The sequence below is a fragment of the Pteropus alecto genome, unplaced genomic scaffold, assembly GCF_000325575.1.
Source record: "Pteropus alecto unplaced genomic scaffold, ASM32557v1 scaffold231, whole genome shotgun sequence".
Classification (NCBI taxonomy): Eukaryota; Metazoa; Chordata; class Mammalia; order Chiroptera; family Pteropodidae; genus Pteropus; species Pteropus alecto.
This window is the reverse complement of record NW_006431805.1, coordinates 1,297,520-1,319,802: the sequence shown is the minus strand read 5'-3', so window position 1 is coordinate 1,319,802 and position 22,283 is coordinate 1,297,520.

Sequence of the window (22,283 nt, the reverse complement as noted above, 5' to 3'; positions counted from 1 at the left end):
AAAACAAATATTCAGAAGTCATTTTCATTCTTAAATACCAATGATGAACTTTCAGAAAGAGAAATTAAGAAAACAATCCCATTTACAATTGTATACATACATATGTAAAAAAAAAAAAAACAGTAAAAATGCCTAGGAATCAAATAAACCAAGGAATTAAAAGACCTATTCTCAGAAAATTGTAATTAAAAAAAGAAATTAAAGAAGATAAATGGAAGCATATACCATGCTCATGCATAAGAAGAATCAACATTGTTATAATGGTCATACTATCAAAAGCAATTTATAAATTCAATGCAACCCCTATCAAAATACTAATGACATTTTTCAGAGAACTTGAATAAATAATGCTAAAATTTATATGGAACCATAAAAGATCTCAAATAGTCATGACAATTTTAAGAAAGAAGAAAAAAGTTGAAGATATCACACTACCTGGCACCAAACTATACAACAAGGCTACAGTAATCAAAACAGCATGATACTGGCATTAAAACAAATACACTGATCAACGGAACAGAACAGAGAGCCCAGAAATAAATCCACATCTACACATTCATTTAATATATGAGAAAGGAGGCGAGAATATACAATGGGATAAAGACAGATTCATTAATAAATGGTGTTGGAAAAGTTGGACAGATACATGCAAAAAATTGAATGGGACCACCTTTTTACACCATATAAAAGAATAATCTTAAAATGAATTAAATACTAAAATGTAAGACCTGGAATCATAAAACTTCTTGAAGAAAACATAGGCGATACACTCTTCTAGAAGAAAACATAGGCAATGAGCTCTCTGATATTGCTAACAGTAATTAATTATGTATTTATTTATTTATTCCAGCATTATTGAAATATAATAGACAATTAGTAGCTCATATTTACATTGAACAATACAGTGAGTTTTTAAATTATAGTGGGCATACAATATATTAGTTTCAGTTGTACAGTATAGTGATTAGAAATTTATAACTCACAAAGTGATCACCCCACTAAATCTAGTACTCCTCTTCCTTATTATATATTTATTACATTATTAACTATTTTCTTTATGGTACACTTTATATATCCATGTCTATTTTGTAACTATCCATTTGTACTTCTTAATCTCTTTGCCCTTTTTGCCATCTCCCCCAACCCCTTTTCATCTAGTAGCCCTCAAAATAGTCTCTGTATCTATGAGTTTACTTCTGTTTTTGTTGCTGTTGCTTATTTTGTTCTCTGGATTCCACATACATGTGAAATCATGTGATATTTGTCTTTCTCTATCTGACTTATTTCATTCAGCACAATACGCTCTATGTCCATCAATGCAATATCTTTTTTCATCCCCTTCCTTTTAGTGTGTGTGTCTTTTAATCTGAAGTGAGTCTCTTGTAGGCAGCATATGTAGAGGTCTTGTTTTCCTATTCATTCAACCACTCGAACTTTTGGTTGGAGCACTTCATTCTTTTCCATTTGAGGTACTTGTTGATAGGAAGATAGCTGTTACCATTCTTTATTCCTGTCCTGTTTTTGATACATGTTTTTTTCTTCTTAAAATCCCTCCAGCATTTCCTGTAATACTGGCTTAGTGATAATAAATTCCTTTAGCATATTTTTGTCTGGGAAACTGTATCTGTCCTTCAACTCTAAATGAAAGCTTTGCTAGATAAAGTATTCTTGGTTGTAGATGCTGGGTCTTCATCATGTTAAATATTTTGTACCAAACCCTTCTGTCCAGCAAAGTTTCTTTTGAGGAATCAGCTGCTAGTCTTATGGGTGCTCCTTTAAAGTTAACTAACTGCTTTTTTCTTGCTGCTTTTAAGTTTATCTTTGTATTTAACCTTTGGCATTTTAATTATGATGTGTCTCGGTGTGGGCCTCTTTGGGTTCATCCTTTTTGTGACTTTCTGAGCATCTGAGGGTTGTATGTCTATTTCCTTCACCAGGTTCGGGAAGTTTTCTATCATTATTTCTTCAAATAGTTCTTTGATACCTTCGTTTCCTTCAGGTACCCCTATGACATGGACATTTTTACCTTTAATAGCTTCCTATAGGATTCTTAAATTATTATTATAGTATTGGCTTCTTTTTTCTTGCCATTCTGAGTGTCCTTGGCTTCCCCATCCTCTATATCAGTGGTTTGATCCTCTTTTTTATTCACTCTGTTTTTTCCATCTAATATATTCTTCATCTCAGATAATGTGTTCTTCATTTCTGACTGGTTCCCTTTTATAATTTCCATTTCCATTTTTATGTCTTTTTTTCTCTTTGTTAAAGTTCTCACTGAATTCATCTACACTTCCCATTAGTTCATTGAGTATCTTTATAACCAGTGCTTTGAACTCTGCATCTGTTAGATTGCTTGACTCCATTATTCCTGGATCTCTGTTCTGTTCTTTCACATAGTTTCTACTTCTTTGTCTTCCCATTTTGGCTGCCGATCTTTGTTTTAATGTCTTAAGCAAAACGTCTAAGTCTATCGGTCTTATTAGCGTGGTTTTGTGTAGTAGGTGGCCGGTGGCACAGTACTGAAAGGGCTTCTGCTGCAGACCAGGTTTAGGCCCAGCCTGTGCACTTTTGTGTCCACCTGTTAAGAGTTAGCAAGCAATCCACAGATGCTGTGCTTGTAGCTGCCTCAAGAAACCATATCAAAAACTGATATCAGCTGCCACCAGTGTGAGTCTTGGCATTGCTCAGCAAGGAGCATCAGATTCTTGGAGGAGACACCTGGATGTGGCTTGTGTCCAGCCACGAGTTGGGGAAGATGGAGTTTCAGGGAACACTCTGGTCTCAGTGACCTCTGTTATCCAGTTGTTTGGTGTCTCAGCTATGGAGGAGCTAGGTCTGCACACTGGGAGATGGGAGAGCTCAAGAGAGGAACCATGGATACTGCCAGCACTTCTGCCTGAGAGAGATCCTCACCTCCAGCTCTCACTCTGACATCTCATTGTCCCCCTGTAATCCTTAGTGCTCCCCGTGCAGCCTATCTGGCGCTGGTGCTCAGAACTAGCAGTTTCATCATCCTGAAAGTCCACTCATGAACATGTCCCCTTTAAGAGGTATCTGCAGCTTCCCACTTCTTCTGCCTAGCCTCTGTCCCACTCAGCCTCTCGGGACTGAGCAGCCTTCTGTCTTCACCCCCTCCTACCTGCTCCATTGTAGGTTAATTAATTATTTCTCCCCCTAGTTGTAGTGCTTCTGTTCATCTAGATCCCAGGCAATTGTGCTTGCCATTTGTTCTGTGTTTCTGTCGAAACTCTGATTTCATTGCAAGAAGGTTGAACGAAGCCTCTATCATCCACGCCATTTTTTTTCTGTCTCCACTAATAGTAATTTCTGTTTGGATATATCTCCTTAGACAAGGTAAACAAAAGAAAAATAAACAAATGAGACTATATCAAACTAAAATGTTTTTTTCACAACAAAGTAAATCATCAACAAAATGAAAAGACAACCTACTGAATGAGAGAAGATATTCACTTATGATGCATGTGATAAGGAGTTAATATCCAAAAATATATAAAGAACTCACGTAAATCAACAACAACAAAAAAAAACAACAATCCAATTAGAATGGATAGAAGACCTAAATAGATATTTCTACAAAAGGAAATACAGATGGCCAATAGATATATGAAATGATGCTCAAGGTCACTAATCATCAGGGTAATGCAAACTAAAACCATAATGAGATATCATCTCACACCTGTCTTAATGGCTATTATCAATAAATGAAAAAAAAAAAACAATGTGTTGGTGAGGATGTGGAAAATAGGGAACCCTCATACACCATTGATGGTATTGCAAATTGGTACAGCCACTATGGAAAATAGTCTAGAGGTTTCTCAAATACTAAAAATTGAATTAGCATATGACCCAGTAATTCCTCTTTTGAATATTTATCTAAAAAATCTGAAAACATTTATCCACAAAGATATATGCACCCTGATGTTCATTATTATGATTACAAACAGCATTATTCATGGTGGTCAGAACAAGGAAACAATCAAAGTGTCCTATGATACATGGTTGGATATATATATACAATGGAATGTTACTCAGCAGTTAGAAAAAAAGTACTGCCATTTGCAAGAACATGTATGGATTTTGAGATAATCATGCTAAGTGGAATAAGTCAGAAAGAAAACTTTGAAAAACACATGATGTCATTCATGTGTGAGATATAAATCTAAAAGCAGCAAACAAACATGACAAAGAAACAGAGACTCATGGACATGGACAGTGAATTAGTGGTGACCAGAGCGAAAGAGAGGAGGGTGGAGGGGGAAGGGAGAGAGGAATAAGAGGGAGCTCAAATATTTGGTGGTGGAAGGAAATTTAACTTTGGGTGGTGAACACACAGTGCGATATACATATGATGTATTATTGAGTTGTATACTTGAAACTTATATGATTTTATTAACCAATTCTGTTCAATATATTTAATTAAAAAATCCAGTTGTGATATTGTCCAATAATAACCATTGATGGATATCCATACTCTACCCCATACAGAGCAATATCCATACTCTGCCCATTGCAGAGTATTAATTTTTGGGAAACTGAAGAAAAGGTATGTGTGATATCTCTGCATTATTTTTTACATCTGCATGTCAATCTACAATTATCCCAAATAAAAGAAGTTTAATCAAAGTACATGTAGAGAGGTCATAATAACCTTTAATTTGAATGATTATTCTTTAATTATTCCACATATTCCATCCGAGGACTCATGCATTGAACCAGAAAAAGAAATGCTAAAACATCACAAACTCTTTCGAAATATCTTAGCCTATTTATTTATAAACAAAAGGAATCAGATTTTGAAAAGATTGATGAAAACCACTTTATGTATCTATTCTATGCTACAGAAAGTCAAATTATATTTTATTTGCCTACTCTTTAAAACAGGATTTCTGAATATACTCTGTGTATATTGTCATCATTGGAATTGAATGCATCCTACTAACTTAACCTGATAGCTTATTTTCTTATTCTGATTCTATGTTCACAAACTACTTTTTCTTTCTAATTTGCTTTCCTGCATATGTCTTACTTACATGAAAGAAATGCTCTTTGTGTATGTATAAGAATACATTGCAGTTTTGCTTTTCATTTACTGTTAATATATTGGTATTCTAATTTAATTCATAAATTTCACTGAACTTGGTTGATTCTCCTCTTAGAGTTTCCTTGAGCTTAATTGATTCCTTACTTATAGATGAAATTTATTATTAATGGGGTGGCAAAGTCAGGATTCTGAGTTAAATGTTTGAATTCTTAATTGTGGTGAAATATCCTAGTGTGCAATATCCAATCACCAGTCTACATTAATGAACATTATTTGTTCAAATTTCTACTAAAATTATGTAAGAATTTTAATAAATGATTTTAAATTATAAACTCTCAAGGATACATGTCATATTTACCCATTACTGTATACTCACATGTGTCACAGTTCCTGGTGCAAAATAGGTATTCAATACATGTTATCAAAAAAATTAATTAATTAATATAAATATTCATCAGTTTTCCATACTTACTTTTGATTTAAAATTACATCAGTTATTTAAGAGCTTAAGTCAGAAAATTTTAGTTCCTGGTCATTTATTATAGACACACATAGCTCCATTTGAAAACAAAACAAAACAAAACAAAACACTCACATAAGAGTTGTATCCCCAAATAACATTCACTGTCATCATTTTAGCATGTGTATTCACAATCAGCTATCTGTCGATGATGTGTTTGGTTCAATGTAAGAATGGTGAGGAATTCTGTCATTAGATAAAATTACACCATAGGCTGGAAAATCTCATGATACTGTTTTGTTTCCACTGTCAACAATTCTCTATACTCCCATTGTTTATTTTTGTTTGTTTTGTTTTGTTTTGTTTTGTTTCGTAATCAGCTTTGTTATTTCAGGGAACAGGCAATCAAAGGCTAGTTCCTCAACATATATCCTATGATAGTAAATTTGTCTAAAATGTTATTCATAGGTTTGAAATTATTTTTCCCCTTGACTCCTCAAATATGTTGTCCATTTCTTAATGTTTCCAATCACCTTTTACCTTGGAATTGTAGTCAGGATTACATCAGAAACTGCTGATTATTTTCTTCTTTAAAATCGCCTTATATTTTTCACTAACTTCAGATTTACCAGAGATCATATGTGTAGTACCAGAAAGTATCTAGGCTTTATGTGAACTCTATAAAACTAAAAGTTTAGCTTTGACTCACGGAATTTGAATCTACACAAAATTAGTATGAAAAAAGTAATTTATGCAAAAAATTCCTTGGCCAACCATATGGAAAACATAATTACATTTGGAACCTTACTCTAATGCTGCCCTTCAAGTTCATGATTGTTAACTGTATCATAATAGGGTTTTTCTAACATTCTATATAAGATTTTATGCTATTTGACTTCAATAGTCACATATTTGTACACATTACCTAAAAGTCAATAATATTCAGCATACTCCAACTTTTCAAGAAAAATAAGAAATTTAATAAGATTAAAATAATATTCTCCCTGAATATCTCCCTACATATGCTAACCTTTGTAGGACTCAATGTAAATAAGAGTTGAAGTGGTAAAAAGGTTTGATTTTAATATATAATACATTTCTCTTAACCTCTTATCCCATTTCATACTAAAATATTTTTGTTTTGGTATTTGGGGGAACGATATATTTGAAATATTTTCTATTTCAACTCTACATACTACCTTTAAAATCTGGGGGGATAGGGAATGTGGACACCAGAGGTATGAAGCTTGAGGTAATGTATATGTATCAGAATTGCACAATTTTTGGCATACACTGCTGTCTTCTGCTATTAGTTACAGTTTCTGGCTTTCACATAAACTAGAAGTACATGAAAATTTGTAGCCACAGAAACATATACTTTGTTAGACTTTATAAAAAAATCTATCTGTATTTATAAGTGTTAGAGTGAATATTAAATGTTTAATAAGACACAGACATTTTGTTTCAATGTCAACAGGCATTATAGTTGTATAATTTGTTTATGTCTACCCTAAACCTCTTAGAAGAAAACATTCTTTCTTCTTAGTCTGCCATCAGAAAAGATAATAATTCATCTGTTCTGCTACTTTTAAAATAATTAAAGACTATATTATATTACCTTTCAGCCTTTTTTGGGTCAATTGTTTTAAATTCTTATAATCTTTATTGTTCTGTAGATTGTTTCTTAATTTTGGACTTAACATTTGTTGTTTTCTTAATATACTTAATTCTATGTATCCTAATAGCATAGATATAGTCTGAATATTTCAGTTTCTTTCTTCTCGAGGACAATTATATTTCTATTTTAAAATATCAATTAGACATGAAACCTATTTAAATTTTTCTAAAGATTTAGAAAGAAACGTAAACGTTAGTTTTAAGTGGACACCTTGAATAATTATTTCTATGCTTTCCTGTGTAATCTCTTAATATTTATAACCATTGTAAACTTTACTATTTACTATTTATTTTTAGCTAAATTCATCCATTTCATCCACTAACACTAAATTCAGAGAGCGTGTCAAGAATTTAGATAGGTGGAATCATCATATTGTTTCCATTTTAAAACAATATTAATTACTCTTTAATATTTCAAATTTTATACATTTTACAGTTAAAGGTCATCAGTTCTTTTTAACTTATATATACTGTGAGTATATTTCTGAGATAGGAAATAAAAGTAAATTAATAGCAGATCCGAAGTAGATTAAAATATTTCATTAGAATTTCAAATGCTAGTATGTAAGAGGCATGTATTTCAAAGATCCTCACCGTGTACTATTGTTATTTATAATTCAGATGAAATGTTTTATTTCCAATGTGTTTATGTAAACACTTGCTTGGTTGGGCAGATAAATAGCAAAACAGCAATACTAGTTATTTGCTACCAGTTTGGTGATCTATAACTATATTTTTAAATGATAAAGCACTGATAAGAAAGTGATTACACACTACGTTATATTGCATCCTTCTTTAATAAATTAGTGGTACATCTATATTTACATTTTCAAAGTACATTTTGAGGGTATACTGCTGATTTAACTTACTGTGGGCACTTTTCTTAGTGTCAGGAAGAAATATATAGAAGTGACATCTCATTTCCTAGGGATGATATTGTAGTAAAAATGCTTTTTATGACCTTACCTTTCAGAGAGCCCAATGAAAAAGCATTAAGATGATCTACAGTTACACTCTTTATACCCTGGTTTCCATGGGATTAGTTCCATGGTAGTTTTAGTCAATAGGGAAAAGAGTGACTCTAGAACAGTGTTTAAAACTGCAGGAGGAGTTTTGCAAGAGAGTCATCCTTGAGCTTCTTACTCTCTTGTGGTGTTGCCAAAATGACAGGCTCCAACTGCTCTTTATCCAGGTCATTTATCGAGATTAAATTTACACTGAACAACGTTGAGGGACATAGTAATTTTTCTGATCCCTCCCCCAAAAGGTATGCTTGTATACTCTTAAATTTATAAGCAATGTTTTTTTCAAACTCTGTGTTCCCAACTATAATGCTAACTCTCTGTGTGCATCCTAGAGGACCATACTGCATTGCCCCTGGGAAACTTATGGGAAAGAAAAAACAATGTGAAAATGCACATACTCATGATGCTTACTGTGTCATGAATAATAAATTTTATTCTCTTTGTCCCAGGAGTTATATATATTCTGTCAACATCCATGAAACTGTTATAGGTTATATTAGCAGCTTGTAAAGAAAGTAAAATCAAATCTCAGGCCTGATAGAGAGAATATCAGAATTACTTGTTGGGGATCTCTAAAACTACATATTACTTTCTAGCACCACACTTCTATCACTACCACCATAATTACCATGAGATTCATTGCCACAGTAAGTGGTTATTCATTATTTCTAATTGGTGTGCTTAGATGTGCTGAGCTTCCATCCAGTGAGCAACCAAGTTGGTCTTTGTCCTCTTACCATTTTTTTTTCTTAGCAATCTCTCCTCTTTTCACTCACTTTAATTATAAGAACCAGAGTTTTCATATTTAAATATATCAGACCTAAATGATCTTTGGTATTTAAAAAATGCAAATAGAAATTCTTTAACTCCAAAGCCACAATGAAAACTAACAGACTATGAGAAGACATATAGACTAACAAAAGAAATTCAAAGAAAAAAATTCTGATAATGATAAGAAAAAAAAGATGCATGTAGGAAATAAAGACTATTTAGATTCTGAAAGACGGGCAAAATTTTTTATGAACATAAAAAAAAGAGTGAGTAAATATTTTGGGTGAAGAAAGTTGCTTGAACAAAGTCATAGTAATGGAAGTAGGTGGAACATGTTCAGGATGGCACATAGATTCATTTCATTAGAGCATTCTTTCATGAGAAAACTGAGGGAAAAGGTAAAAGATATTGGTTTGTGCAAGATCTAGAAGGATAAATAATATTTTGTGTGTTTAACCCTATTACTAGGTAAAGGATGTCTGGAGACACTATATTTGGTCCTCAATGGTAAAGAGTGTTACAGTCAACTAGCAGAAATTTGTGGTGGGCTGTGGATTGTGAGAGTAGGGCCACTAATGGCATATAGTTGCAAACTCTTAGATAAAATATGTAACAATAGTTACTCTTGTCCCTTCTTTGAGCACTGATAAGTGTCTCGTTATTTGTTATAATAACTTTTCGAGTTACGTATTGAAATATTCATTTTGTGGTGGAGAAAACTGAAATACTTGCCTCAAATCACACACTTTTTATATAGAGAAGCTGGAATTTGAATACAGATTTCTCTGATTCTTGTATAACAACATTATTTTGAGAGTCATGAAGAGCCACTGAAGGCTTTTGAGGGAGGCACTAAAGCATATATGTTATTTAGATAATAGTAAGGTGGTGATAGTATGCTGGGCCAATTGGAAAGACCAAAAGGTTGGATCTGGGGATTAGAGAGGAGATTGTTACAGTATATCAAGTGTGAAATAATTACAATGTTTTATCTAATGTGATAGTAGAATGTGAAACTGAATGTACACTGTGATTAAACTAAGTGAAATGTGTGTACATAGGAATAAGAACTGTAAGAGAACACGGAAAATCTTTAAGATGTGGAGATGAGAAGATTTTGTAGGAGGTTTACTGTTCTTCCTTTTAAAAAGTTACTTAAGTTTGATATAATGTTTTATAATATATTGTTATCAGTCTAGAGCTAGAAGTTTAGTTGAGTAAGTCAATAATGATATGTAGATACCAAATAAGCTAATCTCATCTTAATCTATACTGATGGATATAAAGTATTGACATCCAAGAATGATTGATAAAGCCAGAAAATTTAATCTTGGAGAATTATAAACTTTGAAGGGATAATGAGAATGATCAGAGTCTAATTAAAATGTTTGATGGTCCTTATGTGGATAACAGAATACATTTAGTTCCCTTCTATTTCACAGGAAAACACAAAGTCCAAAGAGAATAGCTGCTATAGCAAATGTGCGTTGGTAATAAGGAAGTATTTTATAAAGTATAATTGTACACCATATATGAAAATTGACTCAAAAAGAATCATAGACATTAATGTAAGTGCTAAAATTATAAAACTCTTAGAAGAAAACACAGAAGTACATATTTGTGACTTTGGGGAAGGCAATATTTTCTTAGCTATAACACCAAAAATAAAAGCAAACAAATGAAAAAAACTAAATAAATTGGACTTGGTCAAAATTTAAAATGTTTGTGCTGCAAACAATGCAACCTAAAGCGTGAAAAGAAAACATACAGAGTAGGAGAACATATTTGAATATCACGTGTTATAAGGAATTCGTATCAGAATATATAAATGATTCTTACAACTTAATAATAAAAATATTAACATCATTTAAAACAGCAGAACATTTGAATAGACATTTATTCCAGAAGATATATGAACATCAAATAAGCTCATGAAAACATGCTCAACATGATTGTCCATCAGAGAAATGCAAGTCAAAATTACAGTGAGATACCACTTTATACTGTCTAGGATGTCTAAAACAAAAGACAGACAATAAATGTTGATAGGAAAGTCGAGAAATTGAAACCCTCATACAATACCATTGGGATTGTAGGATTGTAAATGGAGTAGCTACATGGAAAACAAGTTGGTTGTTCCTCAAAAACTTAAAAATGGAGTTACCAGATAACTTAAGACTTCTACTCTTAGGTATATTCTCAAGAGTACTGAAAACATGTCTTCACAAAACTTGTACATGAATCTTTATAAGAGTATTATCCATAATAGTTAAAAAGTGGGAACAACCCAAATATGCATTAACTTATGAATGAATGAATAAATAAAATGGGGATAACCATAAAATAGAATATTATTGAGAAGTAAAAATAAATGAAGTACATGGTACATGGTATAACATGCATGAAGCTTGAAAACACACTAAATGGAAGAAGATGGACATAAAAGCCCAGATATTGTATGATTTTGTTAATACAAAGTGCTCTTAATAAGCAAATTTATAGAGATAGAAAGTGGATTAGTGACGCCTGGGACTAGGGAGAAGAAATATGGAAGTGACTGTTAATGATTTATTTTTTGGGGTGATAAAATTGTTCTAAGTTAGTTAGTAGCAATCGTTACACAGTTCTGTGAATATATTCATCACTAAATTGTATATTTTTAAAAGAGGAAATGTTATGCCATGTGAATTCTATCTTAATAAAATTGTTATTAAAAAATATATTGTTTGACAGGCCATGATCAGCCTTCCCCAGTCAATGTTGGAAGTTTGAAAGTAGATGCTGGATGACCAGGGAGGGATACTGTTGAAGAGCTTATTGCTGTACCAGGATGGAGGTGTCATGTAATGAATATTTCAATTTTAAGATATATAATCTTATAATTCTAAGAAGAAAAAAAACCTCCTCAAAAGTAATGGCTGTGGTGAATGTTAATTTTCAGTAAATGACTATGCAAATATTATATTTAAAATGAATCCAATTTTGAATAACTTTTCTACAACAATACTTTCAAAACACCAGTCCATGGATGGTATAAAAATCAACAGGAGAAGGAGGGCTAATAAAAGATATTTGGAGCTCTCTATCTTGGACCTCTGATTTCAGAAGGTGTGGAGTAAAGTCCAGTAACATGCATTTTCAAGTTTCCTAAATGATTCTAATGTATAGCTTGATCTGAGGAACATTATCCTAAAAGACTCTTTTTGAAGTTTGCTTATGATTATGCATGTTTGGAATTGGTGAATTATGCACTGTCATTTAGTATTTCTTAGTGATGAACCGGTCATAAATTCTAAATAGCTATTAAGCTTCAAATCTTATAACTAGACAAATATGAAGCAATATTTTCAACTAATGACAGAGGTCTCAATTCACTGCTAAGTCACAATTTTCAAATAGCCTGAGGGAATCCACTTTGAAAGAAAATTTTGTGCTTTAGTTTTCCAGATTCTCTAAAATATTTTAATAAGAATGAATAGACTTACAGGGTTTGGAAATTCCAGAATCAAGGATCAGACTTTCAGATTATATGTCCTCTATGTATATGTTGAATTTTCTTTGTTTTAAATAAATTTGTATTCTTTGTCTCAAAATTTGTACTGTCCCTATTATGTGTGTGTGTGTGTGTGTGTGTGTGTGCACGTGTGTGTGTGTATGCTTTGTAAATGAGAGTTTACTGTGGAAGACACAAGTCAAGCTTCCCACCCTCCCCAAGAATAGATCCCAACAACGAAAAAATGATAAGCATTCTTAGGGCAACACTTACTTCTACCCTCTCCCTATTTCTCCCCAGAGTCCCAAACTCTTTAAGTTCTGTCCCTAATTTTAAAATAGTAAGTACTTGGAATACGGTCAATATCACAATATGTTTGTACAGTGACAGATGGTTAGTAGACTTCTCGTGGTAATTTGTTAAAATTACAATAATTTTAACGAAAAAAGAAACATGGAAGTAACAGCTTTGGCAGGCACATAAAATACATCAGACAATCCTAAATTTTGACTGAAAATCTTGATGTTAATATTTACATTACACACAAAGTAAGGACTTAAGTGTATTTTATAGAAGTAACAAGTGAAGGGACTGTTGAAGATTCTCCAAAGTAAATGTGCTTTGATGGTCTATAAAATTGTTGTGGGCATAAAATTTATGGACCAATATATATAATATCATGGTTGATTATATGTCTGCTTCAGATCATAGGTTTTTAAAGGACAGGAAATATCTTCCATAAGATTATGATAGTTATAGCCATAAAGTAAAGATATATAACATTGGGAATATTATATATTTTATATTAGGAGATGTTTAAGTTTTAATGATCATAAATAATATCTCTAGCTTAATATTGAGAGTCAACCTAATTCACCAGAGAAATATTTCTTTTTCTTTTTCTGGTAGTTAAAGGCATAGACAAAATTGAATCCAGAATTTTAAAGTTTTGTGATTTTTTGCAGTACAATGATAACTTTTCATAATATGATTTCTTAAGGTTTTCATCTTCAGTGATAATCAGCTCTACTTCACTTTGGCCATCTATCACCAGGCCATACTTTCTACTTTGACATACTCTTCTCCAAGATCTGAAGTTCTAAAATTCCCTTTTTCCACTCCAAAGAATATCTACATGAAATATGTAGAAATATGATGAAATATTTAGACCTATTACAATTTTCCCGATTGAATTTCTATCATCTGACTTCACATGAACATGGCCAGTTATTTCAGTCATTCTCTTGTTAGCATCCTCCTGATCTTTTATCATCCATAAAATGCCATTTCTCAACCCTGAGAAAACTCCCGCTTTGCTTTCTCAGCTCCCACTTCTGAATAGTGAAACATTGCTAGAAAAATTCATGAAACTATGCTAATTGGATCCACTGAAATTTCATGTTATCTAACATCAGCTGAGTGATCCCTGTTGCTTGGCAATCCTTTCATTTATCAGTATTGAGCTTCACCCCCATTATACTTCACAAAGCAGATGCTCTAATATTTTCCACTCTAAGAACCACCAAACTCACCACAGATTTTTACTTTTAGCAGGCACCTCTCTTTATTGATGAAATCAAGCCACTCTACTAAATTTATTTTTTTCTATCTTAAGATTTCCATTTTTACCCGTATTTTCCCATAATAAAGCAAAATGCATCATTCTTCCTTGCTAAAACTCTTTTTTGCACTTTTTGTCCTATTCTCTACCTTCTGTCTCCTCTGGGACTTCACTCCAACAATATTTCTCTCTCCTTTATATCTTAAATATCTCTTCACTCACTTCATGCTCTCTATCTCTGAACATTTTCTATCTAACCTATCCGAAGAATATCTTGCCTGGGTATATTGCAGTTTCTTACATAATGATTTAACGGTGCCTATCATCACAGACAACTCATGACTTAATTTCTTACAGTTGGTTTTATCCCTGTTATACAAATAGAGTCGGCAGTTAACACCTAATCATTAAGTCTTATGGCATTCATTCAATCCTTTCCCTTTCCCCACTCCCTCTGGAAGCCAATGCTGTATGATTCCATTGAAAAATTTTCCCTCTTTGGTATAAGCAATCAGAATCTGTTTCGCCCTTGTATTCCCTAAAAGTAAACATTTGCCAAGATTTATTAGTCTTCCTAAGTTCTCTCACTACATGTTGTCCCTTAGTCATCATATACACTCATACATGCTAATGGCATCAATTTTTATGTCTATTAATAACTTCTAATTTCAAATCTCTACTATATTCCCCGAATTCAATGTTTCCACATTGATTAAAAATGTTAATTAAATTATAGTTAGGGTTGTACAAACTCTGCCTATAGTAGAATTATCATGTAAACTCGATAATTCTCATTGTTTTATTCAGATATGTAAAATGTAAAAGATTATTTTTAATGTCTATCTGCTAGACTTATAACATACTAATCAGTTTTAACTATACTAATCTTTTCACTTCACTGACAGATGGCTAGATGCATTTTTTAATTTCCCTAATATAGAGTTATATTGAATGTGCACAGCAGACAGAAAACAAAACAAAAACAACTTTGATTTGAGAGTTATGTTCTCATTGTAAATGCTAAAAATGTCAGAAATTATTTTAAAAATTAAAATGACATGTGATAATGATGAAAGATAAAATAGCATTTTTTCTTGTTTTAAAAATTGTTAGCATACAACAAAATATTTGAACAATTATGTTCTATTGTATAGACAAATGATTTGTAGTGAGATATGAGTTTTACTTTGATTATTATTAGCAGTAAACATGTATTTTTCTTACTTTCCAGTGACAAAATATTTCATAGAGCTCTCTAATTGACTTCCTTTTTTCTGTACCCTAACTGCTTATGACAAATATTTGCATTTTACCTTGAACAAAAAACAAACAAACAACAACAACAAAAAAAACACCTTGCTCTCAGTATGGAAACTCCTGAAAAATGTTTTCCGTTATATGGCCCACAGAACTGACATTTAAACAATTCTGATGCCAATCTTTATTTTCTGAGTTCCATGCTTTCTCTTTTTTAAAACAAGTTGCAATATTATCAAAGATTTCCATTGTCTTTGTTTTTTAGAGATATTAGTTCCAAGAGCTTTAAAATATTTTTATTTAGAAAAATTTATAATATCTTATATTATTATTTAAGAATTGCAAAATTATTTTAATGTTATCTTGTTTACTTTTGGCAGCTTTATAGGACTGTGATCTGGAAAATTTTATTTTTTTTACTAAAAATGAATGTTCTTATTTTCATCTACATAATTAATGGAGTTGATTAATCAAACTTTAGGGCAACCTCCAATTCTAAACTCTAGAAGTTTTGTGTTGCAAAAAAAAAGTTAAGAATATATTAAAACTTTTTGTCCTTTATTATGGTTTTGGTTTTACATAGCTGACTGTCATTATAATATTATTTTATTTGAGCTTATATATAAATATTTCTATTTTCACCATGTTCATAAAGTTATTTCTAACAGCTATATAATATAAATAATGTATTATCATATTGACATACAATATAAATACTATCAATTCTATTCAAGGTGTTTTTGTTTAATTTTCTTAAAATTAAATCCTATTAAATGTGTACATGCTTTAAAAATTTGAATAATTTTGGAATCATTTTGTACTTCTTCTCTGGTTTCTGAAAACTAGACTGAATAATTTAATTTATCTGAAAAATCAAAGAAAGATATTTAGATAAAATGAAATGCAAAAAAATGGTTACTCTTATTAATATTTTGTGTATAGAATATCATAATTGTTATTTGAAAATTTTATAAATGTCCAACAATGAATTGAACTTCATTTCACTGTGTAAAGTGCTTTATTCTTATTCTTTCATAACCTGAAGGACTGTGAAATCTCTTTAAGTGGCACAAGGCAGTCAGAAGTAGAGATGTCAGTGCTTGAAGTTTGCTTGTTAAACTTTGTAAATATGAAGACTGATTATATGGCAAATTGCTACACTATTAATTAAGAGTTCAAAAATTTTTATATTAAAAAAGCTTTATTATAATTTGAGGAAGGAAAATAATTTTTTGTGTAAATCTTTTAATTTATCTGTATGAAAGTCAAGTATTGATTTTGGTAGATTTATTTCATGTGTTTCAACATAATGCATGAATATTAGTTTTAAGCAAAGATGATTATATTCAGGTTGTTTTGTTGATTATAAATTTAAAACATCTAAGGTATTTCATATTTTTAAGGATATGGATAATATACAAATTAAGGATTTCCTTACTCAGAAAAAAAATAAATATCTAAAAGGAACATTCCAAATAAATACTGGATATTTCTTATATATGTATAATAATAAAATATGGTTACTAAACTATTTTAAATTTGGATGTAGAGCAATTTCAAACTACTTTGTTATTAACTATTTTTTCTACCATCTCCTGATAAACTTTATTAGCGTGTGCACACACACACACACACACACACACACACACACACACACAACCATTATGTAATCAGGAATGGAAAATCAGGAGTAAAATTTTTAGTAAAGCTTCACGTTTAATGAGATATTGAATGCTGAGGTAATTAGATTATTAATTAGGTGATGACTAAATTAAAAAGCCATCTATACATGCGATTGTTTTCATCTATCATTTTCTTCATTATTTTTATCGTTCAGCCTTCCTAAAGTTTTACAAAATTGACTTTTATTTTGTTCAATTACAGTTTTTCTTTCATGATAATCAATTTATTCTTAATTCTTAGGCCTTTGCAATTTTGTCACCTTTAGAATCTCTTAAACTGAACTGGAAATGCTGATATCCAAAAACATTCAACCAAAACATGTACAGGTTATATATCTAGAACATGGGAATTTTTAATGCAAATATTCAGATCTTAAAATATTTTTTCTATAATTATTAGTGGACAATATCTCTTGGTCGTTATCTAAGTACTAAAGGCTTACATAGCATGGATTTTTCTCTGTTAATGTTTTCAACCACACATAGTAACTCACTTTGTAATATTGGCCAAGTTACTTGAGTGCTCCATGAGTTTTCCTCATGTATAAAGTGGAAAAATAATGCATCAAAAGTAATGGTGAGTATAAAATGAGCCAATATAGGTAAAATATTTAGAACAGTTCTTGGCACATAGTAAATGTCTGATAATTTCTAGAGGCTGTTATTCTCCTTAGCAGTATTATTGTATTGTTATCCATTTCTATCATAAATATTAAAGTTATTTACTTAGTGACCTAAATAAATAAACGGAATAGAAAAGGCATGCCAAATATCCTGGAGCAAGAATTTGCCTCAATCTTTTTAGTAGGTACACAGTCTTACTAGTGATGTTTTGCCCGTAAAACCACCATATAGTCAGGTAAGAAACATTCCAGTTATTTTTAGATGTGGATCTAGAAATGCAAATAAGAAAACATAAATACAGAGATACTTTCACTAAGACAGGCTGGAACTATATCTAGATGGCATTATTCCCGTACTTGTGACTCTATGGAGACTTCTTGGAACCCTCAAGATTCCTCTATCTAAAGGAACATATTTATGTAGAGATCCAAATCATAAGGCAACTAAAAATGGGGAAAATAGTAAGGTGATCAGAAGGTGAGTATTATTCTTTAATTAAAGCTTCACTGAATGATTTCCTGTCGTACATATACTTGGCTTTATAAAGACTAATGTAAATCCAATTAAAGGAACATTTTTCTTAGAGGTAAGATCCAAGTGCACTTTCAAGGAAATAAGGGATGATCACAGATATCTGGAATACAGGTATCTTTCACTTTTTGAAATTCCCTGTTATGCATCTTCGCTTTTATGAAATACCATTATTTTTAGTAGTATACATAGTAACTATTTTTGCTAGCTGAAAAATATCTAAAAAGGATTTTCACTTTTATAAAATCAGGTGAAAAACAAAATTTGTTATAGCTTGTTTTGCAGCAAGTGAGTTATAGAGGTAGTGAGCACCCTAAGCACTGAGGGTAGTACTGCCAAGCTCCTTCCCTGGTAACTATACTCAATTTCTCAGCATCAAGCTTTCACAGCTTTGAACTGTGTCTGTGAGCATTTGTGCTTCATCACAATTTATTTTGTACGTCTCTTAGCAGGATGTTCCCCAAAGTATCAAAAAAGCCTAAGAGAGCTCCAAAGTATGTTAAGCTTAGCATAAAAGTGAACATAATTAAGCATATTTGGTATGATTTGGTAGGTTATTTCTTGAGTCTGGGCATACTTGAAAATTTTTCCATATAAATTAATGGTAATTGCTTCTTACTGCATTTTAGCTTAGGAAAGCCATAGAAATGTACTACTTTCAGATAGTGGGAAAAACGTGTACACTTTTTTTCATAGCATGAAAAATTTTATGAATAAATGGAAAAAATCTTTATGGTTCCTTGGTAATACATTATGTAGCCAGAATGTGAAATCTCCCTAAATCAGGGAAATTTAATGAAATAATTTATTCGATGAAAAATGGAAAGTACCTTTAGAAACTAAAATTATAATACATCTCCTAAGATACAGAAATTATATTGCTAGAGAAGCACAGAGAAATACAAGAAATTATGTATACATATATATGTTACCAAGGTCACCAGGTATAGATATGTAGGTTGTACTCTATTCAACTCCACAAGGTCCCATTCACATAATATACGTGAATGGTGCTCCTTGGAGTTATTCAGCTGCCATGATCTTCTGCATTGCAGCATTAGGGTAAATATATCATAGCAAAGACATATCATGGCTACTATATAGTCTTTTGGAAAGAATGAATTTTATATGCACTTATTAATATAAATGGGTTTCAAAACTAGTATATTGAATGAAGGCCATTGCAATAAAATACGTACGGCATGATATTAATTATATAAATTAGAAAACACAATATTTTACATGTGTAGTGGCTACATACATATGCATATAAACTTACTTTTAAAAAAGTATTTGAGGGGGAAAAATGGCATAGATGATAGAGGCTCTGTTCATCACTCTGGCAACCAAATCAAACTTGTGACAGAAACAAGGAGCAAACAGCAAGGAAAAATTGAGTGAGATGTACATGAACAAGCCATACAACCAGGGAGAAATCCAAGAAATCACCCTGCAATGGCAGAAGGTAGGATGGGGCGAGGATGCTAGGCTGCTTGATCCCAAGCAGCTGAGTGGGACAGAGGCTGCAGCAGCTGCAGATGTGTCTTAAAGGGGTCATGTCTACAAGCGGACTTTCGTGGTGACGAATCCGCTTGCTCTGAGCACCAGCATCGATTGGGCTGTGCAGGGGGCACCAGGGACTTACAGGGGACATTGAGTTAACCAAGTGAGCGCGGAAAAGAGACTCACCCTGTACAGATGTGTTAGCGGTATCCATTGTTGCTCTGTAGAGCCCTCCTTTCACCCAGTGAGTGGACTCAGCTCCGCCATAGCCAAAATGTCATCAAACTGGATAACAAAGCTCGTTCTGCTGAGGGGATTGTCTGAATCTCCACTTCCCACAATTTGCAGCACCACCCAAGCCACATCCAGGTGTGTACTCCTGTCAGGTGTCCCTTGCTGAGCAGTGCCTCGATTCAGACTGGTGGTAGCTGGCTTTGGTTTCTGGTGTGAGCTTTTGAGGAAACTATGAGAATAGTATCTGCGGATTGCTTGCTGAATCTTAACAGGTGGACCTGAAGGGGCACAGGCTGGGGCTAAATTTGGCCTGCAGCTGAACCCCTCTCAAGGACTGTGCCACTGGAAGCCTACCAAACAAGGCCACACTAATAAGATCAGGAGACTTAAGAGTTTTGCTTAGTATGTAGAAACAGACAGAAAGGGAGCCAAAATGAGAAGACAAAGAAGCAGAAACCATATGAGAGGACAGGACAAAGATCCAGGAATAATGGAGTCAAGCAATCTAACAGATGCAGAGTCCAAAACATTGGTTATAAAGAGGTTCAATAAACTTATGGAAAGTATAGATGAATTCAGTGTTGACAAAGATATAAAAAGACATAAAAATAGAAATGGAAATTATAAAAGGGAACCAGTCAGAAATGAAGTGCATATTATCTGAGATGAGAAGTATATTAAAAGGAATAAACAAAGTGAATAAAGAAGATCAAATGACCTATATAGAGGATGTGAAATCCAAGGACACTCAATCAAAATGGCAAAAAAGAAGAAAAAAAAAGAAGCCAAAACTATACTAATAATTTATGGAGCTTATGGGACACTATTAAAAGTAAAAATATCTATGTCATAGGAGTGCCTGAAGGAAAACAAGTTGAAGAGCTATTTGAAGAAATAGTGATGGAAAACTTCTATAACTTGGTGAAGGAAATAGACATACAACACCAGAAAACTCAGAAAGTCCCAAAAACCAGAAACCCAGAGGCCCACACCAAGACACATCATAATTAAAATGCCAAAGATTAAATACAGAGAGATAATCTTAAAAGCAGCAAGAGAAAAGCAGTGAGTTACTTACAAGGGAGCATCCATAAGATTGGCAGCTCATTTCTCAAAAGAAATTATGCAGGACAGAAAGGCTTGAAACAAAATGTTTGACATGTGAAAACCCAGGATCTATAACTAAGAATACTTTATCGAGCAAAGCTATCATTTAGAGTTGAAGGACAGGTAAAGAGCTTCTGAGACAAAAATAAGCTAAAGGTATTTATCAACACCAAGCCAGTATTACAGGAAATGTTGGAAAGACTTCTTTAAGAAGAAAAAAAAATGTATCAAAAAGATGAATAAAAAATAGTAATAACTACATTCATATCAACAAGTACCTCAAATGGAAAAGAATGAAGTGCTCCAACCAAAAGTTAGAGTGGCTGAATGGATAAGAAAACAAGACCCTTACATATGCTGCCTACAAGAGACTCACTTCAGATTAAAAGACACACATACTAAAAGTAAGGGGACGGGAAAAAGATACTGCTTTGATAGACATAAAGGGTATTGCGCTGAATGAAATAAGTCAGATAGAGAAAGACAAATAACTTATGATTTCACATACATGTGGAATCTAAAGAACAAAATCAACAACAACAAAAGCAGAAAAAAAACTCATAGATACAGAGAATATTTAGAGGGATAGTAGATGGGAGGGGGTTGAGGGGACAAAAAAAGGCAAAGAGATTAAGAGGTACAAATGGATAGTTGTAGAATAGACATGGAGACCTAGAGTGTAGGATGGGGAAGATAGTTAATAATGTTGTAATAAATATGTAAGAGAGAAGAGGGGTACCAGATTTAGTGGGTTGATCACTTTGCATGTTATGTGGGTCTCTGACCACTAAGCTATACAACTGAAACTTGTATATTATTGTATGTCAATTATAATTGGAAAAAAAAAAAAAACTCTTTGAAGTATACAATATAAATATAAGCAAATAATTGCCTGTTATATTTTAATAAAAACATATTTGAAGAAGATATAGTGCTTTAGTCAGAATTCTTATTTTCAAAGAATTAAAATATACCCTAATTCACCCAAAACTAAAAGAAAATCATTGCTAGGTTATTGCATAACTCAAAAACCGCCAAGGGAACTGAAGAATTAGTCTTGGAGAACAGGCAGCGGCCATCAAAGGAAAGCAGGTTATAGGAAACAGACAAGGCCATGTTACAGGAACAAGTTGGATATAATGATACTACTGACACTATAATCATAAAGCACTTTATTACCTGAATATTTTCTCAACTGGTTCAGGTTTTTTAATCACTCCGTAAATTTCATAATGCTGAGTAAAATCACATTACTAGTTGAGCGTAATTCAAAATCCCGTACTCTGCATTCTGGCT